This window comes from Microtus pennsylvanicus, chromosome 6, assembly GCF_037038515.1.
Source record: "Microtus pennsylvanicus isolate mMicPen1 chromosome 6, mMicPen1.hap1, whole genome shotgun sequence".
NCBI classification, from domain to species: Eukaryota; Metazoa; Chordata; class Mammalia; order Rodentia; family Cricetidae; genus Microtus; species Microtus pennsylvanicus.
In genome coordinates this window covers 126,089,832-126,101,789 of record NC_134584.1, presented here as the reverse complement: position 1 = coordinate 126,101,789, position 11,958 = coordinate 126,089,832, and the positions used below count along the sequence as shown (strand labels likewise).

General features: G+C 49.8%; 1 long non-coding RNA gene across 1 annotated transcript; it reads left to right on the top strand.

Moving 5' to 3' along the window:
• The first annotated feature begins 6,247 nt into the window (after positions 1 to 6,247).
• LOC142853009 (uncharacterized) lies at positions 6,248 to 8,257 on the top strand. Its single transcript, XR_012911054.1, has 3 exons — positions 6,248 to 6,380; positions 7,162 to 7,353; positions 7,729 to 8,257. It is a non-coding gene; the product is annotated as an uncharacterized LOC142853009 (long non-coding RNA).
• The last annotated feature ends 3,701 nt before the right edge of the window (positions 8,258 to 11,958 follow it).

Here is an 11,958-nt window from a genome sequence, read left to right as displayed (position 1 = left end):
TGAGAATAGGTTAACACCGAGCTTCCGGAGAATCCTCAGACCTGGCCTCTCTCCCTAGCTTGGCAGGCCTGTTGGCACAGTTTGGACGTGAAATGTCCCCCAGGTTCATGTATGTACACACTCGGTCCCTCCCTGCAAGTGTTGCATTGCAGGACCTGTGGGACTTAAGGACTAGAAGGTATAGGCTGCCAGAGGTCAGCTCAAAGGTTACAGGCCAGCCTTGCGTTCCATCCAGCTCTCTACTTCCCTGATTTCCCAAGACGGGAACAAGCTGCCTAATGTTCCTGTCACTGCGCACAGGAGCTCTGCGTCAGAGTGCTCAGGCTCAGAAGAACCCTCACAGACCACTCCTAGAGGGTACGCCATAGGAGCTGCGCGCCAGAGTGCTCAGGCTCAGAAGAACCCTCACAGACCACTCCTAGAGGATACGCTGCCCACACTCAGGCCAGCGGGCTAGGACCACACTTCCCGCCAGCAACCCAGGTTCTCCATCATGGCTGCCCCCGGGCTCTCATCCTCAGCCCTGAGCTGTTCCTGTGATCCTCACATCATTCCCACCTGTCAGCTTCCCCTGTCCCCATTCTTGCTGATATCCACTGATATCACGCTAATATGACCTGGCGTGTTGATTGGGTTGCTCGCTTCTAGTGTTTCTTCTCACAGAAAGGCGCGTTCCATGAGAGATGGAATCTTGCCTGATCCAGGTTATAGGGTCACATCTTGGGGACAGAGAACATCTCTCTATCCTTTGGATGAAGGGATCAATGCATGGGTGTGAGGAAGCAGCTGGGGTGGAGATGGACTCAGGTACAGACCACTCATGAGTAGATGCTGCCTAAGGTCCCTCGCGCGGAGGGGCAGCTGAAACCCCTATGGGGGCAGACTCCTCCTGAGGCTGAGCAGAAGGCACCTCTTGAGGGCTCTGCTGTGGTCTGGCAAGGGAGTGGGATTTGCGGGTGAGTAAACAAGGCCGGCCAAGAGGTCAGGAGTAGCCCAGTCTCAGAAACTGCATGTGTCATAGAAATGGAGGAGCCAGGAATGTGTTTTGCACTGATGTCAACCTGTCCCACTGGACCACACCTGCTTCCCGACCCAGGAGCGTGGGAATGAGAAGAGCGTGCCTTGTTTTGGTAGAGGTGGAGCGCGGGTAAGAGTGAGGATGCTCGCGCCCTGACTCAGAGTGGGGAGTTACTCTGGGGACTGCGGTAAGAGCCTGGGCTCCTGGCCCTTCCCTGCCAGGTGCTCCAGTGAGTGGCTTGTTCAGACAAGTGTGCTGTCTGCATGGGACAACTTCCCTCTGCCCAGGTCTCCCTTGTCCTAAGATGCAGGAATTGTCTTCTACAGCAGAAGGGAACCGGGACCTGGAGGCTGGACTTTCCACTCCCAGCTTTGGCTCCCATAGCTCTTCCTGCCTTGTTAGCTTCTGGTTCCCCACAGTTTCACCCTCCAAGGCTGTCAGGGCCATGTCTTCTTCCTTCCCTCTCCCCAGCTGCCTTGCAAAGAAGCCATGTTTTCTGAGACCCCTGCAGCCAGGCTCTGCCACTGCATAGAGACCCCACCTCCCCTGCAGCTCTCCAGACACAGTTGTTAAGCGCTCCGCAGAAACCTGAATCGATATTCTTCACACGTTTTAATCCAAACCTAAAGGCTTGTGTGACTCCTAGTCTTGACTCTCACTGACCAGTTTATCCCTGATACCAAGTGATATGCAGGCCCCTTGGTTACTAGGAAACTGGGGTTCTCTCTTTGGGATTCTTGGAGGATTTTGTAAGGCTGGTGAGATGATGGGGCTGGTGAGGTGACCCGGTGGTAAAGGCCCTTACTTCTATGCCTGACAACCCGAGTTCAGCCTTGAGGACCCCGGTGGTAAAAGTTCTCTCCTGCTCTCCACCTGTGGCCCACACATATGCACATGAATCTGAGAACATAATGAAAAATGTTTTTAAAGTATTCGAAGATGAACTCAGAACAGTTTTGTTAAAGTCTGAGAGGAAAACAAGAGGAGAAGCAAACTAAAAATCCTGGCAGTGGCCGGGGAGAAGGGAGATGGAGAGTCAGGACTTTGCAGTTTGGAGGTCAGAGAAATGGGGGATGTCCTGAGCATTGGGGATGCATGCTTTGAAGAGCTGAGTTCAGAGGAACCGAGTTCCAGACTCGTGTGTCTGAGAGCAAAGGATTGCACCAGGGACACATGGTTAGAAACAGGAACAAAGACAGTTTATTAAAAAAGAAAGAAAGAAAAAGCAGAAGGTGGGAGAAATGGCTCAGTGGTTAAGAGCACTGACTTCTCTCCAGTGGACGATGGTTTGATTCCTAACAGTCACAGGGTGACACGCTACCATCTGCCACTCCAGTTCCAGGGTAACTGGTGCCCTCTTCTGGCCTCTTCTGGCACTGTATGCTAGTGCACATATATACACGCAGGCAAAACACCCATGCACACAAAACCAAATAAATCTTGAAAGATTTTTTTAAAGAAAGAAAGACAGAAGAGGCAGATCTCTGTGAGTTCAAGGTCAGCTTGCTTTACATAATGAGCTCCCAGCTAGCCGAAGTTTCACAGTGAGACTGCCTCGAAAAATTAAAATAAATAAGCAGGAAGAAAGGAAGGAAAAAAAGAAGGGAAAGAAAAGAACGGGAGTAGGGTGTTGAGTTGAGGAAAGAGCCCAGAAAATGCTGGGCTACATCACCCCGACCCTCCTTAGGTCATTTTCATAGCACCCGATTCTCCCAAGTTCGTATACTGCAGGCTTTTCTTTTGTGTGCTCTATTAGAGAAAATCCAGGCAAGGAAGGACTTCCTCTACTCCTCTGCAAGCTGGCCTCTTTCCCACTTAATCCTTGAGCTTCTGCCAGTCCCTCCCACCTTTCAAGCTCTGCCTCTTGCACAGGTTCCGCGTGCGCGCGCGCGCGCGCGTGTGTGTGTGTGTGTGTGTGTGTGTGTGTGTGTGTGTGTGTGCGTGTGTGTGTGTGTGTGTGTGTGTAGATTGGACCATTCTCCACAAGCGTCTAGGCTAAGCGCTGTCAGCCCATGTGCCGCAGCATTGATGGTACAGATCACCCTGTCACTGGTCTGTAATCTGTCTCCAGCACAAGCCTGGATGTCGAGAGGTCCCTCCGTTTAGGGTAGTGTGTCTGCCTCACTCTGCAGGTGGGAGTTTGATGGGCACAGCTGATGTCTTCTTTTAAATTTTATTTTTTTATTTTTGTGTGGTACATTTGCCCACATATATGTGCACCGTGTGTAGGCATTACCCACAGAGGCCAGAAGAGGGGGCCATATCCCTGGGAACTGATGGGGCAATGGGTTAAAAGCACACCCATCATCCCACGCTCACCCCCTCGCCATGTTGAATTCAACCTGCCAGCTGATGCTTCTGTACTTCCAGAGTGGTCAGATGAGCAGCTGGATTACTGAGTCTTGTTTTCTTTTCTTATTTTTTTCTTTTCTTTTGACTCCGTGTATCTCTGACTTTCTTGGAATTCGTACTGTAGACCAGGCTGGCTTCGATCTCAGAGATCCTCCCGCCTCTGTTTCCCAAGTGCTGGGATTAAAGGTGTTTGTTACCAAGCTTGGCTGCTTCCTGAGTCTTTAAAATCCTGGATGTGTTTATGTCTCCTTGCCTCTTGAGTTTTCAGGCTTGAAATTCTTCCAAAGATCTCAGATGTCTGTCTCCAGAAGCAATTTCGCTTGGCTTCATGTGGTTGGAGCTACTTTTGTGTTAGGGGGCTATACTGGCTCTTGAATTTTATGTTGTTTTGTTTTTGTTTTTTGAAACAGGGTTTCTCTGTATAACTGCCCTAGCTGTCCTGGAACTTGCTTTGTAGTAGCCCAGCTGACCATTGGAATTCCATGGCTCTCTTCAAGCTTGTTCCCCACCACGTGCAGGTGTGTGACATGCCTGTGTGGAGTGGGTAGGGCCCTGGGTCTGCACACACTGTTTCTAAAAACAAACCAGGGTTTGGGGAGATAGTCCACTCATTGGAGAAGTGCTTGCCACAAAAGCATGAGGACCAGAACTTGGTCTTCAAGAACCCACAGGAGCAAGGTGGGGGAGTCAGGAACGGTGTAATCTCAGCGCTGGGGAGGTGTAGGCAGGCACGTTCCTGGGCCTCACTAGCCAGCCTGGCTTGGCCGACTGAGTGAGTTCCGAACTAGTGAGAGACCCCGCCTCAAAAAATAAGGTGGATGGTACCTGAGGAACTGACACCCTCACGGGCCTCCACGGACATACACATACATGTTTCACACACCTGTCCTCATGAGCACAAACACGTATACACAAATTATGATGTCCAGAAGGCTGTGTCCTTCATGGGTCATGGTCAAAGGTGTTCCTACTGGAATATTGTTCTGGTGCTGTCTCAGGTTGGACATACTATGGGGCTTTGGAGTGAGCTCTGTTTTGGCCCAGTTGGTCAGTCAGCAGCTGCTGGGTAGTGGGAGGGGCTTGGGAATGCACTATGGAGTAACACCACCCCTGACAAAAGGAAGCCTGGGTATGGCTGTTGAAGTCACAGCATAGCCAATGGTATGTCAACTCCTTAAGATCTTGTGGTCACTACCTGTGCAGTGAATGGGATTAGTGTAGCACTGGACATTCAGCAAAAAAAGACCTGATTCTGCACAGCTGCCAGGCTCCACAGTACTTGTGGGTGGTGGTCTGACTGCCCTAAAGCCAGGTTGGGTAACTCCTCTCCCTAGCCGACAAGGTTAGTCATTGCTGACACCTCCCGAGTCTTTCTCATTTTCCAGAACAATCCCTATAAACAGGTCATGCGATATGCCACATGTTTGGTGCCAAATTCCTTTGCAGGTCCATGACTGTATTTTGCATATTGAGGTGGTTCAAAGGCTGACCTCCTCCCGGAAGTGCCCCTGCCTAAATGCTGCAGCCGGTGGTGGTAGCCTCTGTTCCCAAGCCTCGCTTTGTCCAGGGGTGAACTTAGTACCTCTGCCCATCCAGCCACCTCCCACCTCAAAAGTCACCGAGCCCCTCCCAAGTCAGGCACTCTGCTAAGTCTAGGGGCGTTAAAACAACTGGAGGTTTATAAGCAAGCCCGGGTGGTGCTAAGTGCCCTGTACTAGCAGAGCAAGGAGAATTTTCTACGCGATGTGAGCCCGCAGGGGCTGCTCAGTATCTTTCCTAGGGAAAGTGTGCCTTCATCCAGACGGTCATCAATCAATAGGACGTACTTAGTATACCAATGTGAAGCACCAAGGGGCTCCTCCCAGACAGGTGTTGCCTGGACACAAGGCTCAGCGCCCTGCCCGATGGCACATGCCTGTAATCTCAGCCACTCAGGTGGATGTGCAAATTCTGTGTTCTGTGCTCTGGGTACCCTGGTGATACCCTGTGTTGAAGTTCAGATTTTAGAAAAAGGCCTGGGGATGTCACTCAGTAGAGTGCTGGCCTAGCCCATGCAAGACCCTGCATTCACACCACAGTACTGAAAAAACAAAAACAAAAGGCAAACAAAGATGCAATGATCTTTCATGCCTGCTTAACGCAAACGTAATCATAGCTTGTGCTAAAATGACTTAGTGAAAGGTTTGCTTTTTAAGGATTACTTTTATTATCTTAAATTGTGTGTGTGTGTGTATATGTGTGTGTATATGTATGTGTGTGTGTGTGTATAAATGTGTGTGTGGGGGTGCATGTGAGTGCTGGAGCCTCGGAGGAATTTATAACAGTAGCAAAATTACAGTCATGAAGTAGCAATACTTTATGGTATGTGTGGGGGGCGGGCGGGGCTAGGGGCTCAACACAACATGAGTTATCAAAGTGTCGAAGCCTTAGGAAAGTAGAGAACCACTGTCCTAGAGGACAGCAAGCCCAGGACTTTCCTCTTACTACTCTCTGTGTGTTCTAGCTAGACGCTGAACCCAGAACTAGTTCATTCTCTCTCTCGTCCTCCTTCCCCTACTTCTCCTTTTCCCCTTCCTTTCTTCCAATTAATTTTGTGTGTGTGTGTTCCACTGGGGTTCAGGCCCAGAAGTCCTCTTTAAAGCCCTCGAGTGGTTCAGAGAAATGGGAACATTGGCATAAAGTGACCTAAAGAGGGGGACTCTTCCAGGCCTGTCCCGCAAGGTCCCCACCTGAGTAAACATCCATTTGCATATCAATGTGTGGATTACAGACGTTTTCCTTCCGGGAACAAGCCAGCGCCCTGTTAACTCACACAGGTGTACAAACATCTAGGGAACCCTCCAACCCTGTGCAACCTGGGAACCGAGGCCCGAGTCCTCAGGCCTGAGGCCAAGGCCATGCTGGTCCAGCGCTGTCTGTTGCAGTTGTCGCAATGCATGCTTTGCTTGCCCTCCTTCCCAGATGACCAGGCTTCGGGCATGCGCAGGGGCTCTCCCTCTCCTGAAGCCAGGTTTGTAGCTCAAGGGTTTTATCTTGGGTCTTAGTCATACAGATAAAAGAATTTAAAATGGATTCAAAAGAAATCTCAGGAACAATTTTATTGGCATTATAGACAGGCACCCAGCAGGGCCAGCAGCTGCCTTGAGGAGAAGAGGAAAAAGAGAAAGTTGGTACTTTTCTGAGTTTGAGGTCAGGAAAGTAAGCTCATTAAGCAATGGAAGCCTCCAAGCAGCTGCTGTGGAAAGGAGGGAGAGAGAGAGGGAGGGAAGGAAGGAGGGAGGGAAGGAGAGAGATTGAGAGGGCAGGCAGGTTTAGGAAGAACAGGAAAGAAAATGCCACTCTTTCTAAATTAGAACTCGGGAATTGAACGGGTCTAGCAATGAGAGTCCATAGGCGCCTACAGGAAAAGTGGGTTCTGGGTCTTTGATGGTCTCCTTCCTGAATCTCTTCAGGTGTGTTGTTTCTTTGCACCTCCTGGTTTCAGGCCACGGAGCCTTTTGAGGATGTAGGACAGGATTTGTCCTTGTTTCAGGATGTCTTCGCCTTGCCTGGGCAAGGGAGGATCCTGCCTTTCTCACCAAAGGATGCTGTCAACCACCGACGAGGCCCTTTGTGAAGGGGGCTACTGTCCGACCACAGCTTTTGGGAGTTGGGGCCTGAGGATGTGTCTCATCCTCACCTGAGCAGGTGGCCAGCCCTGGCAGCAAGTGTCTACCCCTGCACGTCCCCTCCAGAAACCGTTCCATTCTAGCCCGGGAAAGACGACGTTACTATACGTTCTGTCCCAAAAGGTGCTTGTGGAGCGCGTAGCTGCCGTGTTTGCTTGTTTGCGTCACATTGAGGAAAGGTGGCTTTAATAGCAGTGGGAGAGTTCACCACACACATGGGACTTCTCCAAGAGCCATACTGAATACGGGGTCCCAAGCTGCAGCCACCACCTCTGCTGACGCTCCTGCTGACACCGCCTCTCTCGGGAGGGGAAGGTGAGAGGCTCGGACTATACCAGCTGGGTGCAGTACAGAACAGGGTAATTGGATTGTTACAGGTGCTTCAAGGCCGCTGAGTCACTGTGGGGATCAATTACCCAGGGGAGCAGGCGTCATCAGTGGGGGCGGGGAGGCAGCCTGTAACTCGGAGTCCTCATCTGGAAGCAGTGGGGGCCGCAGGCCGCACCAGATTGGCTCCTGCAGGAAGGACAGGCGGGCATCACTGCTGATGTGGATAATTGTGATTTCCTCTGCAGCAGTAATTAACCCTGAAGCACCTTGTAGGGCCGTGTACTTTCAGGAGGCGGATGCCGGCCACTTGGGGGAGGTTAACATTCTCCTCTCTCTCTCTCTCTCTGACGTGCTTTTCAGAGTGTGTTCAGTTCCAACTAATATCATTAAAAAAACAAGTCCTGGATTCAGCCATCAGGCCATCAGGCAGAGGATTGCGATTCCGTGAATGCAGGTGATAACAGGGCCTGTATACTGGTGTTGGTAAGGCTGAAGTCTGGCTCCTGGCAGCCCCGCCAAGTCCAGGTTTGGCTGCTGTCCTCAGCAGGCCAATCCAGAGAGGCAAAACAAAGCGAAAAGCGAAGAAAGTAGACTTATCCAATGAGGCCCTGGTGGGAAGAGGAGCAAAGACATCACGTGGCGAAGATTTGAGGTCCAGGTTTAAATAGAGGCGGGCAAGAGTTAATTCACAGCCAAGCCAGCCTGTCCTGTAAGGTGGTCTCCTGAGGACCGTATGGAATCTCTCCGGAGACCTAAGTTCCCTCTCTGGCTGGTCCTGGCCTTCAGCTTTTTATTTTTCTCAGTATGAGGTACCTGAGTAAATCTCAACTCCCTGGGGAGCCTCTTTAAAGAGCCTATTAGCCAAAAGGAAGCAGGTGTACAGGTGAGTCTTCAGAATGGCTTCCCTCCCACCCAGGTGGTTATAGTGCCAGCCTGTTTGGGCAGAGAGCTGACTGAAGGCCCATGGCCTCTTTGTCAGACCTCCTTAGGGTAGGGCTTTACCTTCTCCCTCCTCTAGGACCCATCTAGCCTACTGATCTCCTGCTGCTTCCGGCTTATGAGTGACCCACAGTGGTCTTCCTGGGTGGGGCCATAGGTGCACCTTCCTGAAATGCAGCTACAAGATGACGGATCCTCCTTGCTTCAAAGACTTAGAAGGGGCCATGGAGGTGGCTCCGTTGGCAAAATGTCAGTCATGCAGGCATAAGGACCGCAAGCCAGATCCTCAGTACCCATATACAAAGTCGGATGCGATGGTGTGTGTACCTACACTCTCAGGGCTGGAGCTGAAGACAGGAGGATATCTGGATGTCACTGGTGGCCAACCTGGCTGAATCGATGAGCCCTGAGCTAGAGACATGGTTTGAGTGATGAAGAAATATACTTGAGGCTGACCTCTGGCCTCCGCAGGCATGAGAACACCTGGGCAGATCAGCATCCATAGTCACGGATTGCAGTGAGTCCCCATCTGTTTTCCTACAGGTACAGACAGGCCTGGTGAAGCCTGCTGGCTAAACCCACTCTTTCCAGATGGAGGACCCCAAGCTGCAGGTTTCCTCCACACCAACAGCGATGATACGGGCTCCCTTGGATCAGCTATCAATCACACACAGTGACCCAGCTGCCTTGGGGCATTTGGGGCAACCCTGTGTCCATTCAGGAGATGAAGAAATGGAGACTCAGTGGGAAAAAGAAGCTACAACCAGGAAGTGGTTGAGATGGCTGCAGAATGGCTATTTCTTATTTATTTATTTTACAATATTCTGTCTGTGCGTATGTCTGCAGGCCAGAAGAGGGCACCAGACCTCATTACAGGTGATTGTGAGCTACCATACCAGGAATTGAACTCAGGACCTTTGGAAGAGCAGGCAATGCTCTTAACCACTGAGCCATCTCTCCAGCCCCAGAATGGCTCTTTCCTTAGACATCAAGGAGAGTGTGACCAGTCTCTGAGAGAGTGACAAGGATGATTTCAGGTAGTTCTAACCCAGGGCCAGAGGGCCATAGGCAGCTGAAGGTAGCTATGTAGGCAGACCAACAAGACATCTTAACATTTACTTAAAATATTATCATGTAATTTATTATATTTTTGTGATTCTATTGACTCAATTATGAGGTTATTTGTTTGTTTTTTGAGACAGGGTTTCTCTCTGTAGCTTTGGAGCCTGTCCTGGAACTCACTCTGTAGACCAGGTTGGCCTTGAACTCACAGAGATCCACCTGTCTCTGACTCCCGAGTGCTGGGATTAAAGACGTGCATCACTAACGCCTGGCATGAGGTTCTTTTTTTATCTTTGTATATATGATCTGGTGTGTATGCGTGTGTATGTATGTTGTGTGTATGCTATGTGTACGTGTGTAGAGGTTGGAGGAAAACCTGGGATATTGGTCTTTGTCTACCATTTTGTTTAAGACAGAGTTTCTTGTTAGCTGCTGTGTATCCAGCTAGCTAGCTCATGAAGTTCTGGGAAGTCTCCTGTTTCTAGTCACCGTAGTCTTGCTATAGGAGTACAGCGATTCCAAGGAGCACCCTATGGCACCTCACTTTTGGGTGGGTTGTTGGGGCCCTGAATTCAAGTCTTCACGCTTGAGCAGGAAGAGCTCTCCCCTGAGCTGTCTACCCAGCTAGCTTGGGTGGTTCTCCAGTGTTAACTTTGTAGATGGTGACGTCAAGTTGTCATGGCTACATAGTGGCTCGGACCCACCCAGTAGATGCTCAGAGGTGTGAGCTGCCTTCTTTATTCTTTGCATCTGTATCGTGGATCTGTCTGCGTCTCTGAAGGGGGATCTTGCCGCCCTGAGAGGAGCCAGCAGCCCATTGGAGCCTAGTGGTGGTTCTGGAGAGGAGCACAGGATTTGATCAATAAACAAGCAAGATGAAGCGGTGAGATGGCTCAGTGGGCAAAGCGCTCGCTGTGCAAGCCTGGGGACGGAAGCTCCATCCCTGGAACCCATATAAAGGCAGAGAGGGGGAGTCAACGCCACAAAGTTGTGGTCTGCTCCCCATACATGTGCTATGGTACAAATCCTCCCCAGTCACAGTACTAAAAGTGCAAGATGCCTAGATAAATTAGAATTGAATTTCATATAAAACTAACATTTTCGGGAGGATAAAAGTATGTCCTGTATGATCACTGGAATATATTTATTTAATAAATACAATATTTGGGGCTGGAGAGATGACTCAGCGGTTAAGAGCACTGACTGATCTTCCAGAGGTCCAGAGTTCAATTCCCAGCAACCATGCGGTGGCTCACAACCACCTATAACGAGATCTGGTGCCCTCTTCTGGCCTACAGGCAGGATACTGTACAAATAAATAAATAAATAAATCTTAAAAAAAATACAATATTTAATATATTTATACTGAGAAAGTATTTATTGGCTGAAATTCGAATCTCACTGAGCACTTTTTTGTAGTTCCAGGTGAATCTGAAACTGAGAACAGGACCCCGGAGTGGGCTTTGCAGGACCCTGGAGTGGGCTATGCAGGACCCCGGAAGTGGGCTTTGCAGGACCCCGGAGTGGGCTTTGCAGGACCCCGGAAGTGGGCTTTGCAGAACCCCGGAGTGGGCTTTGCAGGACCCCGGAAGTGGGCTTTGCAGGACCCCGGAAGTGGGCTTTGCAGGACCCTGGAGTGGGCTTTGCCCAGAAGCTCAGAAACCCATCCTGAAATTGGCAACTCCACCCTCAGTAGAATCTGGCCAGCTGTGTTTTTGACTGACATGATTTTAATTACAAAGTCCCTAGCCAGTCAAAACACAGAGCTGGGAGCTCAGTCCCAGTGGATACACCCACAGCACAACTCCCGGGACCTAAGGCTCAGGGAACGCTGAGGAAGACGGGAAGAAAGGTTTGTAAGAGCCAGAGGACCAGGGAGTTTGCTGGGAAACTGTTTCTCCTAGCAATGCCAGAAGCTACACCCATAAGGTCTCACCAACATGACTGCATAAATATGATCTAAACAAGGATGATACCAACAAACACAACAAACTGGTTGGGGAAAAGTTCTTGAGGCCTCAACCTTGCATGAGAAACTTTAGACAACGGAGGAAAGCTGGAAGTGGGAGAGATGGTCCTTTTAGGGACGAGCACACCAATCGTCTGTCCAGTGTCAGACCGTCAGCCCTGAAAACACGATACAGGTAACATTATACAGACGGAACTGGTTATATTCAGAAATATTTATGTAGATACACGTAATACACATATGTGCATGCAATAACAATAAAAAGGGGCCATGGATTTGAATTAGAATGAAGAAGAGCTTATGGGACGGTTTGGAGGGAGGTAATTGTATAAAATTATATTATTAAATTATATTAAAATTTCAAAAAAATTTAAAGAAGTTTTCGATCGTCAAAACAGATCAGGAACCTTCACACACAAATCTAGAATTTCTAGTTTCTGCCTCATCTTGTGTATTATGATCTGAACGTGAAGGGTTCCCCACAACAGGCTCATATGTACTGGTACTTGGTCCCCAGCTGGTGGTGCTGAGATATTGTGGAACATTTGGCATTGTGGTCTAGCTGGTAGAAGTGTGTCATTGGAGGTGGGCCTCGAAGGTGATGTCTGCCTCTGGTTCCA